Source organism: Pelodiscus sinensis, chromosome 8, assembly GCF_052426305.1.
Source record: "Pelodiscus sinensis isolate ZL-2025 chromosome 8, ASM5242630v1, whole genome shotgun sequence".
Lineage (NCBI taxonomy): Eukaryota > Metazoa > Chordata > Testudines > Trionychidae > Pelodiscus > Pelodiscus sinensis.
Window position 1 is genome coordinate 28910022 of NC_143059.1, and position 17204 is coordinate 28927225.

The 17204-nt window shown below is 48.2% G+C and overlaps 1 protein-coding gene across 4 annotated transcripts in view; it reads right to left on the reverse strand.

The window, feature by feature from the left end:
• The window catches only part of CHST3 (carbohydrate sulfotransferase 3), a 62541-nt gene extending 46536 nt beyond the window's left edge, over positions 1-16005 (reverse strand). For 2 of the 4 annotated variants that reach the window (XR_012905598.2, XM_075934947.2), the window contains exon 1: positions 15210-16005. The gene's annotated coding sequence lies outside the window, so the exon portion shown is untranslated. Of the gene's footprint in view, positions 1-14367; positions 15099-15209 lie in introns of those variants that run through there. The other 2 variants (XM_075934948.2, XM_006121499.4) reach the window with 2 other exon arrangements.
• Between the last annotated feature and the right edge of the window lie 1199 nt (positions 16006-17204).

Sequence of the window (17204 nt, forward strand, 5' to 3'; positions counted from 1 at the left end):
GGAGTTTTTTCCAAAATTTGACCCTGTGTAGATGGGCCAAATTTCGGAAAAGCCTCTTTTGGAAACTGCAATTTGCGTATCTTTTTCCAACTTTTCTCTGCAGTGTAGACATAGCCTAAGACTTGAAACAGAATGATTGCTCTTACATGTAAGAATGGGAAGCAGGAAAAATTGAATTGTAAGTAACAGCAAAGAAACCCAAGATGAGGAAGGTAACTGAACAACCAATGCACAGGTCTATGTAGATGGAAAATAAATGAAACAAGTAGAAGGGAGCTGCTCTCTGGGAAACATGATAACTTTTGGAAGTGGTTGTAATATAGATATACAAGATTATGGAAAGCAAACACCACATTTGAAAGAATGAACAGAGATCTCTGCATCAAATTAACATTCAGGTTGCCATGCAATTATACTGAGCAGGCTACTATATTGAACAGAGACTTGACCAATGACAATGGAGAACAATAAGAGATTGGCGACCGCCTGTGACAGATGGCTTAGGAAGATAAGAATAAAGGTGCTAAGAGAACAGGACATGTTAGAAAACATTATCAGAGAAAGAAAGCTTAGGTGGCTGGTCCATGTGCACCTTATGGCAGATGGGAAACTTGCTAAGCAAGCACTGACTGGTTTACTCAAGAGAGGAAGGCCAAGGAAAAACTGGCAGATGACAATGACAGAGGCATGCTGTAAACCAAACTCAGGTGCATTGGCACAGTTGAGCAGCAGTGGCCAGAACAGTGGCATGTGGCAAAGGACTGATGTGTATGAGGTGCCCTGGCTTCTCTGCCTTCTCTTCTCCAGTCGTGCACACATTCACACTATTCTGTAGCTGCAAACTCACTGTCACTCCATCTATCCCAACTGATTGACTCTGGAGCAGCATGGTCAGCCCTGCTGGAGTGAAGGGGTCAGGCAATGCTGGCCCCATGAGAAAGGAGACAGAATGAAAGACCCCCGCAATCTCTGTTGGTCAAGGGAACAGCTTTGGTTTGGGTTACTTTGCTAATTTTATGTGTGAATTAATAAACCAGGCCCTGTGGGAAGGGCCTGAAAGAGATTGGTGTGGGGAAAAAAGCCAGCAGCACTACAGAGCCTGCCTGTGTAACCAGCTCACTCATGAACTCCAGTGTTCTCAGTGTCTCATAGCAAGCAAACAAACACAGAAGTATCACTGCAAAGAAAAAACAAGGTCCCCAAGCCAAGTGGAAATGGAACAGTATGGTAAGTTCTCCCTGCTCTTTTGATGGTTCAAAGCAGCACTTGCCAGAAAAGCCCATCTGCTGCTCTTCCTGCGGCCAGAATGGTAAATTGTTTCACCAACAGCACAATTACAGCTCTGAGGATTTAATCTCTTCTTTCCTGAAGCTGTCTGCTGGCACCATCTCACCTACTTGCACGTAATTCTACATTAGTGTTACTTGCAGTCTCTATAAGCAAAAAACACAGATGGAACTGCTGCCTCTTATAGCGTGTAAAGGATGGGGCATCGCTGCAAGTGGGCCCCAGTGGGCCACGGCCCACCCACTTAGCCTCCAGGCTCACCCAAATCAGGGATGGACCTCCCCAAATGTATAGTCTGGGACTCCTGACTCTGGCTGAGTGTCAGTCAGCCTGGCTGCATCACACATTGCTGCCCTAGTCTCTGGCCCCAGTGCTAGCCCCGTGGGGGGAACGGGGTGCCTTATGGGGGGAAGGTCTGAATGGGGCTGGGGCCAGAAACTAGGGCAGAAGTGCCTGGCATACCAGCAAGAAAGCAATGTGGCAGGGCTGCCTGCTGAGCAGTAAGAGCAGGGCGGGAGGAGACAGGTCCCCTATTCTTCCTGCCCCTGGAACTGGACCCCTACTCGCCCCTTTCCCCCATTCCTGCTGTCCACCTTGCCACGGGGGTTGCTGCATGGGAGAAGGTCTGCGTGGGGCTAATGCTGGAAACGGGGGCAGCAGTGCATAGCACATTGGCTGGAGAGCAAACACTGAACTGGGGTTGGAAGGTGTGGGTGGAGTTCAAGCGCCTGTGGGGTCCCCCTCTACCCCACTGATGTTCCCTGCAGCCAGTGTGCCCCAGGTGCCTGCTGAGCAGTTAGAGGAGAATGGAGAGAGGCAGGTCCCCCATTCCTCCTGCCCCCTCTTGCCAGGGTCCGATCCCTCCCCTTCCTTCCCCTCTCCTCAGGTCACTGGACCCTTCCTGCACCCTCTCCCTTCCCACCTTCCCTATGACACTGGATCCTTTCTGCCCTTGCACCTTCCTGCCTCCACAAAGGCCTCTTTCCTGTCCCCCATCATGCCCACCCACCTGAAAGCTGGGCCCACCCACTTTTCCTGTCCTACCTATGCCACTGTGTCAAGGAGAAAAATATGGAATGAGAATCTGGGTGGGCTAGCCACCTGCCAAAGTCAAAGGCAGTTTGCTCATGTCTGTCTGTATCCCTGTGCTGTAGACTACAGGCGGCAAAAAATGGGAGACATAATACAGGAAAGGAAATAAATGTAACAGTTCAGATTACTAGGGCAACCCGTGGAAGGCCGTGAATAAACAAAGTCTCATTTTCCCCAAATAACTCGATCAGCGAAAGAGCCTCTGGAGTGTAAACTGCGAGCCTCTACTTCCACATCCCGCCCCTTCTTTGTGGGATTCCTTTAGTCATTCATCCTTTTTTTCACCTCCAACCCCTCTTTTATGACTGTACTCAGACAAATTAACACTCAATGGACTGAACCTGTAGCACTAATTACTCCTCTCCAATGCCCTGGTGCAACTTCTTAGTATGGAAATTCATCTGGCATGAGAAAACTTGAACGGGTTTCTATTAGTTCACTTTGCATTGACTCTGCATCTCCTCCACTGTGCACTTCTCCATCCTTCCATTGTCCATCCCCACCACACCTCTCAGACACACTCTTCAGGGACAAGTTACACTCAGGGTACGTCTAGACTACAAGCCTCTTTCAAAAAAGTGCATCTAGACTACAACCAGTACTTTTGAAAAAGCAAGCCGCTTTTTCGAAAGAGAGCACCCAGGCAGTCTAGATGCTCTCTTTCGAAAAAGCACAGTTTGCATTACATAGCACCTTTTTTCGAAAGAGCACTTTTGAAAAAAGGCGTTATTCCTCATAAAACGAGGTTTTCCACGGTTGAAAAATTTGCCACGTTCTTTCGATTTACTTTCGAAAGAACACAGCAGCAATCTAGATGCAGGGGAAGTTTTTTCAAAAAAGGCCACTTTTTTCGAAAAAACCCCTGTAGTCTAAACACACCCTCAGTGACTAAATAGGCAATGGTGTTTTATAGCATTAGTGCAGGGTAGAGATGTTTCTTCAAACCCTAACTGAACTGGGTGACTACAGACTACATTGGCCACATTCAGACCCATGCCAGAGGGTGTAACTCCTGAGAAACTGTAGCCTGCTTGAACCAACTCTGAATTTCATCCCATCAGTCAAACTGGAACTATGGCTATAGCTCCTGGAAATATTTACATTATATGTAAGTTCACAGACAGACTGGAGTGACTACAAGAGCATGGTGCACTTGAGAGGCCTTCTAATGCCATAGATGGCAAAAAAGCAGTCACTTACTGGATGGATTGGCTGTGAACTATTTACACTTGTGTGGACTGCATGTGATTCATTGCCTAGAACAGAGACCTCAGACAAAATACCCTTGAATAAAAGTATATTGGAGGGCTTATTAAAACACATACCGTCACAAAGGGAACCACTGCACCAGCCAAAAGGTCTTGCCATCAGCATGCAGTTTTTGAGGGGATTACTGTGAACTGGACTGCAAGACTTAGAGGCAGCCAGAGCCTACACCCATGTAGTTCAATCTTTTGTGCAGCATTTACACAAGTTCATGCCTAGGCTTACACCAAAGAGACTTCCAGACATGATGCCCAGTGCTACAGTGGATAGTAGTTTGGTGATGTAAACAAACACTCAATTCAGCAAACTCATATAATTTGTAATCCCAAATAGTGTGTGAAACTTTCCTATTTGAATCCTAATGCATTGTGCTACTGTCCCACTTCAAAGGACAGTAGGGGACAGAACACATAGACTAGGATATTCCTGCCGAGTGGGAGTTGCTTTGTTTCTTCTTCCTGTCTGTCCATTAAAAGTGCTACAGGTAGCCCTGCTATAGTTAAAGCTGACAATTTCTTTCCACTAGAATACTCTGTTTTCAGTTGCTTAAAATATCTAGTTCATCCTTTTACTTTATGTGATTTAAAATAATCAGATCTGATGTGAAAAAACACTATGGAAATAGTAGTGTGATAAAATGTGAAGTCATAATTGGGTTTCTGCTGCTTTATTTGTTCACAGTCTGAAGAAAAACTCGTAAACTATGATTCTTTCTAATCTGACTGACTCTTCAGACCCAGACTATAATACATTGTATTAGCCACTTCAGTGCTTGTTCAAACATGACAAATTCGGAAACATGACAAATTCTCTCCACTCCCTTTCTCTATGTGAAACGTTGATGCTATCTCTGCAGTTCCTCAAGTTATGATGCTAGTAATGTAAAGATAAAATAAAGTTTGGGTGAACTGCACAGCTTGTTTTCAAAGCACATCCTCAGAACTATCAACTTGATTCTAAGCATGTAGATGTGGCCACTTGTCCCTGAAAGAGGAACATTAGATAGGGTAATGTGTGTGAATTTATAGTCACTGGGTCATTCTCATTGTTAGGCAGACAATCTACAGTGTAGCTATCATCTTGTCAGTGAAACTGGGAGCAGCCATGCAAAAAAGGAGTTCCATTAGGAAATGCATAACATGAAGCATCATGAACATGGGACCAACATCGTCGCTTTGCAACAGGGTGAAAATGTTGAGCTATGTTTGACTGACGTGGCCATTTTATTTTAAGAGGATGGCCAAGCAGATTTCATTTAAAAATTAAAATCAAAGACTATATATGTGAGTTTAAAAAAAAAAGTTGTCTCACTGCATTTTTAAAGTTTCCTGAAATGGCAACAACTCCCATCCAAATTAAGCAGCCAGTGTTCCCTTGGAAAGCTTCAGAATAGAAAGGTTGGAGCCAGTAGGTATACAAATAACTGTTGTCCCATCCTACCTATGACTCTTCGACATGGATATAGGGGACAGACGTTCACTGATTTTTTTTCCAGGTGGCATCCCTTAAAAAACTCCCAGAACTTTGTAACTGCACCTTAAAAACATTTGTACTCTCTCTCCTATTTGATTCTGACTCAGTCTCTTGGAGTAGATTGAAAAACTGGATGAATTTATACAGCTCTCATCTGAGCAAAAAGAATTCTGGCACATCTCTGTATAGGCCAATTCAAGCTAAAAAGCACTCCCCGCCCACACACATATTTTAACTCCCCAGTCCTCTTCTACACATCATTTACAGCACTGATTCCAGTAAGCAGGGTCAGGGAATCCTGTCTGAGTAGACTTTCAATGACTCCTCTGTTTGGACTAAGCTTCCGCATGAGTTAAGCTGGATCTCCCTATCTGCCAGCCATTTAGAGGGTTAGATGGTAAAATGTATGTGCAGTAGAGGAATATAGGGAAGGACTATATAAGTGGGTATATATGTGGGTGAGATGGGTTCGAGTAGGAATGAACAAGTTGTATAGATACTGCCATGTGGCAGTGGCCTCGCATAAAGGATGGTCAAAGGCAGTCTTATTAGATATAAACACAAAAGCAGCATATGTGCACTCAGTGTTGAGAGCACAGCAGATATCTGATATTGGCAGACTTTTGTCACTATAGTTCAGGAGATTCTGTTCCTCTTTTTGGCTCAGTTTCTAAATCTGTAAAATGGGAATAATGGCATTGCTCTTCTTTATAAAGCACTTTGTGACCTACTGATGAAAACTGCTATGTAGGTCCTATTTTTTTAAAAAATCTATCTATCTGTCTTTGAATAAAGAATCAAATTCTGAAGGTAAAACTCCCATTGACTTTGGTGCCTAATGTGTGTGTGAGAGAGAACACATGTGTGCAAGGGTTATACTTAAAGTTTAAAACAGATACCAAAGGTTTTCTTAGCCTGTTTACTCACTGGAGTTCATGGGAGGTCAAGCTGGGAACTTGTTTGTTTATTTTTCTCACTTTGCCTCAAGGCCTTCCTTCAGACCACTCTGGGTATGTTTTCCAAAGCCCTGTTAAACTGACTAAGGCTAAGTCTACACTGGCACTTTACTGCACTATAATAACTTTCTGCCTCAGAGGTGTGAAAAAACACTCCCATTCCGAGTGCAGGAGGTTACAGTGCTATCAAGTGCCAGTATGAACCAGGCTGCTACTACTCCCCTTGCAGAGGTGGTTCACAGAGTGCTTGTGCCATGGCCACACGTTAACGGCTGTGTCTACACTGGCATCCCTTCCGGAAAAGGGATGCTAATGTAGCACTTTGGAATAGGCAAATCCGCGGGGGATTTAAATATCCCCCACGGTATTTGCATTAACATGGCTGCCGCTTTTTTCCGGCTTGGAGGTAAGCCGGAGAAAAGCGCCAGTCTAGACGTGATTCTCCGGAAAATAAAGCCTTTTCCGGAGGATCTCTTATTCCTACCCTACCCATGGCGGCAGCCATGTTAATGCAAATGCCGTGGGGGATATTTAAATCCCCTGCAGATTTGCCTATTCCAAAGTGCTACATTAGCATCCCTTTGCCGGAAAGGGGTGCCAGTGTAGACACAGCCTTACAGTTTATAGCTTGGCCACAGCTGCACTTTAAACTGTTAAATGCAGACAAAGCTTAAGTGTGCTGAGGACAGTTGCATCCACTCAGAAAGGAAAAGCAAGTGGCATGAGAGCATTTGTAAGAAAAGAAGCTGTGTTCTGGCTCCCCATCCCAGCACAGACTGGAGAAACAGGAAAATGTGCTGATAGAAGCTAGCAGATCTGTACTGGGATCTTTTATAAAAATCTTTTCTCGTATTTAGTTCAAAATTCTAGACTCATTATTTATTATTGTGTCTGCCTTGAAATAGGAAATGATCACTTTGATAACCAGGATGGAATTTGCTTTTCTGTTAGGGTATGTCTACACTACAGCATTATTTCGAAATAGCTTATTTCAAAATAACACGTCTAGACACAAAATGCATTTTGAAGTAGCGTTTTGCTATTTCGAAATAGCGTGTCCACACTGATTGGAACGCTGAATCACATTTAAGGCAGGCCGGAACCAGTTCTGGCAGGGCATCAGGTCAGGAGTTACCTTGTGTGACTGCTGCCTGAGGCTATCTTAGACCTGTGATTAAAGGGATGATCCTCCCCCCCCCCCCCCCCAGCCGGTTCTAAGGTTTCCCTGTTTGCTTGCCTACTTTGCTGAGGGACAGCAAAGCATTTTTTTTCTTTGCCTGCTCTGGTTACCCTCATTCTAGACCCCACAGTACTCTGCAGCATAGAGCCAGAGCCACCCCTGGGCACGCTGGTGCTTCCCCTGTACGTGTTGCTGCGAGCCTGGTAGCACGTTCTTCAGGCAGTAACAGTCTCCCTAGTATGCCCCACTGGGGGCTTGTGCCTCATTCCTCCCTCACGTCCTTCCATGTACCCTTCCCTAACCCCTCTTCTTGCTGTACAATAAAAGACACGTGTTCATTACAACAAAGCCTCTTTATTGAACAAAACTGGGTCGGGGGGGGGGGGGGATGAAACTGAGGTGAGACTGGGGAAAGAAGGTGGGAGAGTGGAGGAGGGAGGTTGGGAGAGGGAAAACTGGGAGGAGGGAGCTGGCAGGGGGAGGCAAGGGGAGGAGAAGCTCAGGTTTGGGGGTCTCGCCGGCCCAACTGTCTCTCAGCACCACAGGTGTGGGGGCATCGGCACCCCTGGGGGTGTGGGGAGGGTGGGGAGGAAGAAGCGGGAGGGGGAGGAGGAGTGGGAGGAGGAACGGTACCTGGGTTTGCAGCAGGGGGTGGAACAGCAAGAGGCAGCAATCTCTGCCCCAGGGTCGATGACCACCTGGGGGGCATGGACCATCTTGCCCCCCAGGATGTGGTACATGGCATCAAAATAGGGGCAGGAGTCTGGGTCTGCCCCTGGTTGGGAGCTTCCCCCTGTGGCCCTGGCATACTCCTGCCTCAGCTCCTTTATTTTCATGTAAACCTGCTCCTGGGTTCGCATGTGGCCTTCGGTGGCCAGGCTGGCAGCCATCCACCTGTAGACGGTTGCGTTCCTCCATTTAGTGCGGAGATCATGGACGTTGAGGGCATCCCCCAAACCTGAATTAGGACCCTAATCTCTGAACTGGACCAGGCAGGCGCCCACCGTTTCTGGCTCCTGGCAGGCTCCTGGCAGCTGGCGGACTGGTCCTAGGGAGTGGTGGAGGGCTGGCTGGTATTCACTGCCTGGCTCATGCTGAGGCCACTGGGTCAGGTGCAGCGACTGCCCCTTTTAGGGCTCCGGCAAGGGGGGGGAGGGAGAGGAGTTTTCTTGGTTGTGCCCAGAATGGCCACCAGGGAACCCTGGGAAGGGCTGGAGGCCCCATATTTCAAAGTAAGTGTCTACTCAGCGCTTATTTCGAAATAGCAATTTCGAAATTAGCGCTATTCCTTATGGAATGAGGTTTACCAATTTCGAAATAAGTCCTCCGCTATTTCAATTTAATTTCGAAATAGCGGTTTGCTGTGTAGACATTTTCTTAGGGATGTTAACATATACCCAAGTAGAAGCAGAGTTGGCTTCCCTGGAGCCAACTGACCCCCCCATTCCGCTGCCGCTGCCTCCCACAGAAGCAGCATCATGGGGGAGAGGTGTGTGATGGGCAGGCAGGAGCTGACTTAAAAGCTGGCTTCTCATGAGCACCTCCCTCTCCCCTCTGCAAAGCTGTCTGCCCCCCTCATTGGGAGGGGATGGGGGGAACAGGAACGGATGCTGGCTCCGGCTTTCCCCCAAATGCATGTACACACGTAACCACTAAAAAATTTAGCGGTTACACATTTACACAAATAGACGCATTTTAACATCCCTATTTTCTGTTGTGCCTTTTATACTCATGAAATGCCAAAGACTTTACTTGGCAATGACTTAGACCTGGGGGATATTTAATAGGATTAATTATGGTAGTGCTGACATGACTGTGTTGTTCAGATGGATCACAATGTAGTCTCTTTCCTCCACACCAGTCTGACAACGTGAGGTGCAATGTCAGGAAGGGCCCTTTCCCCAGTGAAAACAGACCTGAGCTAGCAGGGCTCACTAGAACTCTATAAAAAAAGCTATGGAGACAGCACTGTGAAGTTGCAGTGGGAGCTGGAGTTCGGGCTCCAAAGAGCAAGGAAGGGAGTGGGTTTCCAAGCTCTGCCTCCAGCCCAAGCTGCAAGTTAAAGTGCTGTCTATATAGCTATTTTTAGACCACTAATGGGAGGCCAACTGACTGTGTAAAGTCAGGCTGGGAGGCTTGCTCCAAAATGCTGTGTTGACATACCCATAAAGCACCCCTGAGGCAGGGAAATGTTTCTCCTTTCTTCCTCTAGCAGTTCTGCCTTTCTCTAGCAATTTTGTTTGGCTTGTTACCTATCCCCCCCTTTCATTTTCTGGTTGCCCCCTTTCCCCTCCCCCCCCCTCCCCCCCCCCCCCCGCCCCGGCTCTTTGCCAGGAAAATCTGTTGAAATTAAGCAGAACCCTATTATTATTTTCTGGATCTGACTATAAGTGAAAAGTGCCTCACTGGATATTTTTGCTGCCTCTAAAAATACTCCCTTGACTCAACCCTGGTTACATGTAGATGGATTTTTAGAGAAAGACATCAACACTGGGCAGTGGGCTTGTTCCAGGTAGCATTTGGATAGCAGCTCTCCAATCGTATATCCCACTCTTGGCTCTCTAAATACGTTCCTATTGCTGTCATGCACAAGAGGCAGTCCTTACCAGATTATGCTCTGGTTTTCTCTTCATTACCATTACCAAGTAACGAACTCAAGTAAAATGCATTGGTGCATGTCAGCCGGGACTTTTTGTGTCCTGGAACAAAGATTGTGAAGTGTCCACAGTAGCATGTACAAATGTGTCTAGCTAACTTAAACTGATTTTTATCAACCAACCGGGGTTAAAAATCCTCTGGTACAGACACACACTGTGTTGCTATGTTATAAGCTGGTGTGAAGGGGAGCCAAAAAGGAAGTGACCAAATGATGCCTCACATTCAGGAAGCTCTGACAAGGAAATGCAAGTGTGGAAGAGCCTGCAATGGCTCAGACCCACTCCTGAATAAATGAAACAGTAAAGCACATTGTGCTATTCCAGCTGATTATATGCATTAGGCATGGAATTTCATGTAACATTACAAGTCCAGGTGATGTAGTAATACCCTCAGAAACCTTCTAGTCAGAAGGATTGGCATAAGAATGGCTAAAAAAACATTTTAAAAGAAGAAACACTGATGAGGGAGAATAGTGATAGAAATGTAGCCGTGTTAGTCTGGGGTAGTTGAAGCAAAATGCAGGACAATGTAGCACTTTAAAGACTAACAAGATGGTTTAATAGGCGATGAGCTTTCGTGGGCCAGACCCACTTCCTCAGATCAAATAGTGGAAGAAAGTAGTCACAACCATATATACCAAAGGATACAATTAAAAAAATGAACAAATATGAAAAGGACAAATCACATTGCAGAACAGGAGGGGGATGCGGGGGGGGGGGGGGGAAGGAAGGAAGGAAAGTGTCTGTGAATTGATGATATTAGAGGTGGGGAGAGTGGGATGTTTGTGAGTTAATGGTATTACAGGTGATAATTGGGGAAACTGTCTTGGTAATGGGTGAGATAGTTCAAATGTTTGTTAAGTCCTTGTTGGCAAGTGTCGAATTTTAACATGAATGACAGTTCAGAGGATTCCCTTTCAAGTGCAGATGTAGGGTTAGTGGCTTCAGTTTCCCCTTGTTTTACAAATATGAAAGGTTTGACCCTACCTCACTCCTTCAGTGATCTGGCCACATTCCAGCGAAGGGTTCTGCCCTCAATCAGCATTTAAACAAGAGAAATGAAACCACAGAAGTAACAGAGAAGGTAACTTCCAACAACCGTGAGGTCTTTGTGGGCCAGATGAATCAGTAGGGACAGACTGCAAATGTCATGATGAGTTGTTCAAGAGAGAGTCTTGATGAAAGTTTTATCTTCTATTCTTCTCCATATTAGGCAGCAAAGGTAACAGGAGAAGACTTTTCCTGATCACCTATTGGCCTATATGTCCCTGAAGAGTTATCCAGGTATGTGAGTTCTCTAAAAGAGTATGACACAGGAAATGGTTTGGAAAAGGAGAAGAACAGTATATAGTCTACTAGTTATTCTATAGACTACTTAATAGGGATGTAAAATCCCATTTAACTGTTTAAAAGGGAGGGTGGGCAGGGGAGAAATGATCCAGCGGGCTGAAGCTGCCCCCTCGCCTGCTGAGGTTGGGCTAGAGCGGCCTCCACCACTGGCAAGTGCTGCTCCAGTGTGGCTGCTCCTGCCTGTGGCTCCTGGTCCTCCATGGAGCCTGCTGCCACAACTCCGGACCCACCTTCCCCCAACAGGGGCGGCTACATGGGGCAAAGAGGTGGGGGCTGAATAGGCTGGAGCAATCCTCCGCCCGCTGCTGGGCCCCTGGTGGAGGAAGGGGGCTACTCCCAGGGTAAAGGTTAACTGTTACCTCGTAAGCATCACCCATTAATGCTTACCCAGTAACTGTTTAATGGGTTACCCATTAACATCCTTATAACCTAGCAAAATAAATTCCTGGAGCCATCTCTTCCTCCCCTCTCCCCAACCCTCAACTGCTGCCTACTTGAATCCCGAAGTGATTCACTTGGCAGCAGGGCTGAATTAAGGGGGAGGGGGAGGCTAGCCGGGCAGCTGCCTGGGGCGCCAACCTACGGGGAGGCGCCTGATGGCAGTGTAAGGGGCGCTGTGCGCCCAGGGCCGGGAGCCGCATGGTGCCCCTTAAAGCTGCCATCAAGCGCCATACAGCCCTCAGCCCCGGGTGCGCGGCGCCCTGTAGAGCTGCCATCAGGCACTGCATGCCCACGCATGTGCCATGCGCCCGGGGGCGGAGCCGCGCATGCATCCCGCTCCCGCTGACTGGGCGCATGAATGGCTCGAGCCGGCACTGCTTGGCAGAGAAGGGAAAATGGAGGCACTTCTGAGCCAAGAGTAGACCCAAGACCTACTGGCTTACACCCCAGAGTAGGTAAAATGCAGGTAAAGAGGGAATGAACTGTGCCTGGCTGCTGCTGTTTCTCTACAGCAGTGTTTCTCAAAATGTGCTCTGTGGAGCCCCCGGGCTCTGCGAGACATCTTCAGGGGCTCCGCAAGGTTGACAAACTGGAAACATCGATAGGTACAACACATACAATCAGTGGACCACATGTAAAGTGCTCCGGAGCCCAAAAAGTTTGAGAACAGCTGCTCTATAGCAAGGTATAATGTTGACTGCTGTGTGCAAGCTCTTTTCCACTCTGTCCTTAGCACATATTTGAAACCAGGAGTGCAAGTCTTTGTCTCAGCAAGTTCTTTCTCAAGTCTATGTGTTGTATGTAGTACTTTCAAAACCTCCCAAAGCTCAGGCTCCTCCTCTCACACTCTGGGAACATGCCCCTTCTAGACAGTCACCCAGCTTCTATGGGAATGGAATGTCCCTTTCTGCTTCTCATAATCCCCCTGACCCACCATTCCTGTACTGAGAGAAAAGAGAAGTTGCCCAGCACTGTGCCTGTTCAATAGGCTAGCATGAGACTTGCATTTGCTCCAGTTTTATGATGTAAACAAAGCGGGATGTTAGCCTAATCACACTATCCAAGCTCCTGCAGATGGGACAGGAAACAAGTAGTGTTAAGAAACAGAGAATTCCAGCTAATAAATAAATCTGTTGTGCTCCTGGGACATTGAGAGTAATATCCCAGAATGCATCCGTGTACACATAGCTCATTTCCAGGAAACAGTCCCCCATCAAAGCAACAAGTCAGAGGTGTGTGTTATTGACTAACATCATTCTCTCTTCATCACCATGCTCTGGACCCGTAAATCACCCCAATTAGTAGTGGAAAAGAACAAGTAAAGCAAAAAAGGACTTGGATCCCTTGGGGAAAGGAGGTAAGTCAAGATGAAATCCTGTGGTTTATACATATAGGGATCTATTCTCCCACTGATGAATGAGGGATTTATGCGGATAAGTCCTCTGAATATTAACAGGAATTATCCACAGACAGCCTCACGTGCTCAACAGAATACACCCATGTGTCTGTTTCTCCATCTGGGAGTTCGGCTACAGCAATCAGCTAAGTCAACAGGAGTCAGGGCTTCCGATCACGGTGGCTGAAGTCCAAAAGAGAGGAACTAGCAAAATTTGTGGTGGACATGCCAATGCCAACTCTGCATCGGAACTCTCTGGGTGGAACTTTCAGACATGGACCCAGTCTGCACCACCACTTCCTCAGGGAGAAAGAGAAGCAAGTGAAGAGAATTTTCCACACCTCTGAGCAAGCAAACAGGGTTGACAAGAAAGATGATGCAATTCCAAGATACTTATGAGTAAGTCCCCTTTTCTAGAGCCAGAAACATTGCTCATTTTGGACAGAAGCTCACTGTTAAAAGCTGGACTGTCTGTCTTTAATTTTTAAAAAAGTAACCAAAAGACCTAGATGGTGTGGGAAGATACTCTACTAATAAGATCTTCTCTCCTGAAGAACAGCATTCAGATTTGGCTAACACCAGTAGTGAAATGAAGTCCCACATTGGTATCTGTCATTCTCTCTGCTTATGAGAGGCCCAGGAATTATCAGAGGATGCTGCATGCCAGGTTTGCCTGAGGTGGATTATCAAAGCTGTCTATAGTAGGCAACTTCAGAGGGGTAGCCGACTTAAGTCCGTAACTGGAAAAACTTAAAAAACAATGAATAGTCTAGCAACATCTTAAAGACTAACAAAATATGTAGATGGTATCATGAGCTTTCATGGACACAGTCCACTTCTTCAGATGAATGGCAGGGCCAGCAAAGAGGCTGCAACTAAAGACTGAATTGGGGGGGGGGGGTTGTGTGTGTGTGTGTGTGTGTGTGTAAAGAAACGGAAGAGCCAAGGGGGGAAGCATACAAAGTTGTAGCTATTGATATGAGACAGGAATAACATCTGAAGCTACCCTAGCTAGAAGACAGTTTACAAAGATCACCAACCTTCCTGTTTCAGGGTAGATACTGATCATCAGCTGGGAGCAGGAAAAAAAATATCTCCTCCTCTCCCTGTCTAGCAAAATTTGGTGCATTAAGGAGGTTTTACACCTGCCTCTAAAGCAAGTGACCATTGCAGAAACAGGATACTGTACTAGTGTTGACAGACTGACCACCAAGTTTCCGATATAGCTGCAATTCCCTATTCTTCATATCATGGAAAAAGAAACCATACCTAGACCCGTCCCTTTGTTTCCATCTACCTGGACAGGTGAGTCAGTCTTCTTTTTAATTCCAGTGAATGTATTTTCACTGTAATGAGATAAAGATAGGTAACATGCCAGATCCTCGCCTGCGGTAAATTAGCCCTGCCCAGCATATTCAAGGCAAGCAGTTTAGCTTGGTCCTCTGAGCTGCCTTTCACTCCCAGCAATGCTGCTTCATTTTAAATCTGCTGGCAATTACATTCTGGAACTTCCAGCTGAACAGGCCGCGTTGCACACGCACAAGTTTTCCCGAATCGCATCCCACAGCTGGAGGGCCAAGCAGTGCAAAGCCTCCTGCCCGGCCAGGGCTGCAACCACTGCTCCCGGCTTTGCAGCCTGAGCCTCCAAAGCAGCCTTGCTTTGGGTCTCCGCTTTCTGTTTCATGCCGCTGACTCCCGCCTGTAGCGTGGCCTCTGCAAAGCTCAACCCGGCTTCTCGCTCCCGGGGACCCCCCCCGCCCTCGCGTGCTCTTGGCTCTGCTCCCTCCTTTCCTCCTGCCCGTCCTGTCTGGTCCCGGGGAGCGCTGGGCGCACGCGGGAGCTGTGGGACAGACAGACAGACAGAGCAGGGGCCGCGCTCCGCGGCTGCCCCCAGCCCGGCTCTCCCCCCCCCCCTCCCGTACTCGCTTTTCGGGCGGGGGGGACGCTCCTCGGAACACGTTTCCAGCTCTCTTCCCCCCTCCCCCCAGTCCCCGGGGCGCAGCTGGACGGCGCCTCCCCCCGCACTGTCGTGCTGGTCTGAGCCCGCGCGGGCATCCGCGCCCCATCGAGGAACAAAAGCGGCGGCGGCCGAGCACGCGAACGCTCCTTACCCAGCCCGGGGCCGGCGCGCTGCTCCCGGGGACGGCCCGGCGGGATGGGCTGCAGCCCGGGCACCATCCGCGCTCGCTGGGCGGCAGGGGGCCAGGCGCGGGAGGCTCGCGTCGGGTCCAGGGCAGCCCCGCGCGGCGGAGCGAGCTCGCCTTCCCCCGGCACTGGCGCGAGCCGCCGGAAAGTCGCTGCGGGCCGGAGGCAGCGGCGGCCGCGACGAGAGTTCGCAAGTGAGCTGAAGTCCCCAGCGGGGGCCCGGCGGCGGGCCCCGGGCAGGAGGAGGAGACGGGCAGGGAGAGCCCCCGCCCCCGCCCGCCCCTCGCCCCCGCCCGGGAGCAGCCCGCTAACAAGGACCCTTCTGTTGGCTTTGTTCGAGGCGCCCCTGCTGTCTGGCCGCGCCGGCGGAGAGCTCCGCGCCGCGCTGGCCCGGGCACAGGGACTGGCTGGGGGGGGCTTCCCTGCGCGCTTCTGGTGCCAGGTTCCCTGTGCCCCGCGGGCGGGGAAACGCCCTGGGAGGGAACGGGCAGGGCGCTGGGAGCCAAGCGACGAAGTCACTCGGACCGAGACTCCATCAGGAGGGTTTGCAGGCGCCTTCTCCGCCTGCGTATCCCGAGGCCGTTGTCTGGCCCCGCTCTTGTGGTGGGGTCGGTGGTAACTTTGCAGGCGGATCGTGGTGGAATTGGACGCGCTTGTCGCTGGAGCGCGCACAAAGGGGTCGAGAGTACCTAGGAGTAAAGGGGGGGCTATGCATAGCCGCTCTCCTCTCTAAGGAAAGTGCATTTGTGCCTAAGCAGCGTCCATATTAGTGCGGTGGGTCTTCTTGCTTCCGTTCATCGTTGGGTATTTCCCGTTGGGTATTTCAGGGGCGCTTTCCTTGTAGAGGATGGACTGAATTTGTAACCCTTCTTGCTCAGCTTTGGGCAACTCATGGTAATAAGGCTTCCACTGTCAGTTCCCGAGCCAGGGGAGCAGAATACAGTACAGTGGACATTTCCCCCCAGGTGGAGTACAGGATGTTGATCTGAGATCAGCAGTTGCTCTTGGAAGAGGACTCTTCCCTGCACTCAGGGGTACTCTTAATACCTCATCTGGAAGGAGCAAATGCAGGATGCAGCTCTGAATCTCAAACATCCCAGAGTTTATGCACATCCACAGACAGGGTTTAGGTTCCGGGGGCATTTTTGTTAGTCACTGATGGGGTGACCCAAAACTTGTAGACATTGAATACAGTCTGCACTGTCACATACTTCTAGCACCACAAGGAGTACCTGCACACCATTTATTGAAATACTTCAGGGGAATAATACTGATAGGTATACAGCCATGTATACACAACTTCCAACTCCATTGGAGCATTCAGATTATATTGGAAGCCACAAATCACCTTTCAGATCACCAGAACCCTGCGAGATGGAATGTATTTATGGTATTAGGCAAAGTCAGTTCTTTTGGAACAGCTGAGCAGATAGTGAGGAGTCACAGGCTCCATTTTTTTGTAAAAGCCCTTCAGAACTTGTAAACTTGCTGCCACTCCTGAATCTATAAGCCCACAATGAGGTGAGATCCTCAAATAAAGAAATAAGTAAGACACATGGAAAACGGCTCCACCAAGAGGTCATGAAATTCAATTTATTTCCCTAGCTTCTGTTTAAATTGGCAGCTGACTCCAAATGCGGAAGCTAAGCAGGATCCTGAACATATTGTAATGGTCATTTTTTTCTGATATTGCTGCATCAGTTTCTCATTGTAAATGAGATTGTGTGACTATTTATGTGGGCATTAAAACTTTGTGTGTATACATGAATTTGTGAGCATATCTTTGTGTTATGTTATGTCTATATACAGAAGTGAGGTTGTAACTGTATATGTATGTGTCATGCATGAGTTTGCAAGTGTGTGTATATGAACAAGTGTTTGTACACGAATGGTATAATATATACCATAAACGTGAAAGTGCCGCCCCTCTGATAAACTGCACAGACATGATAAATTTAGTT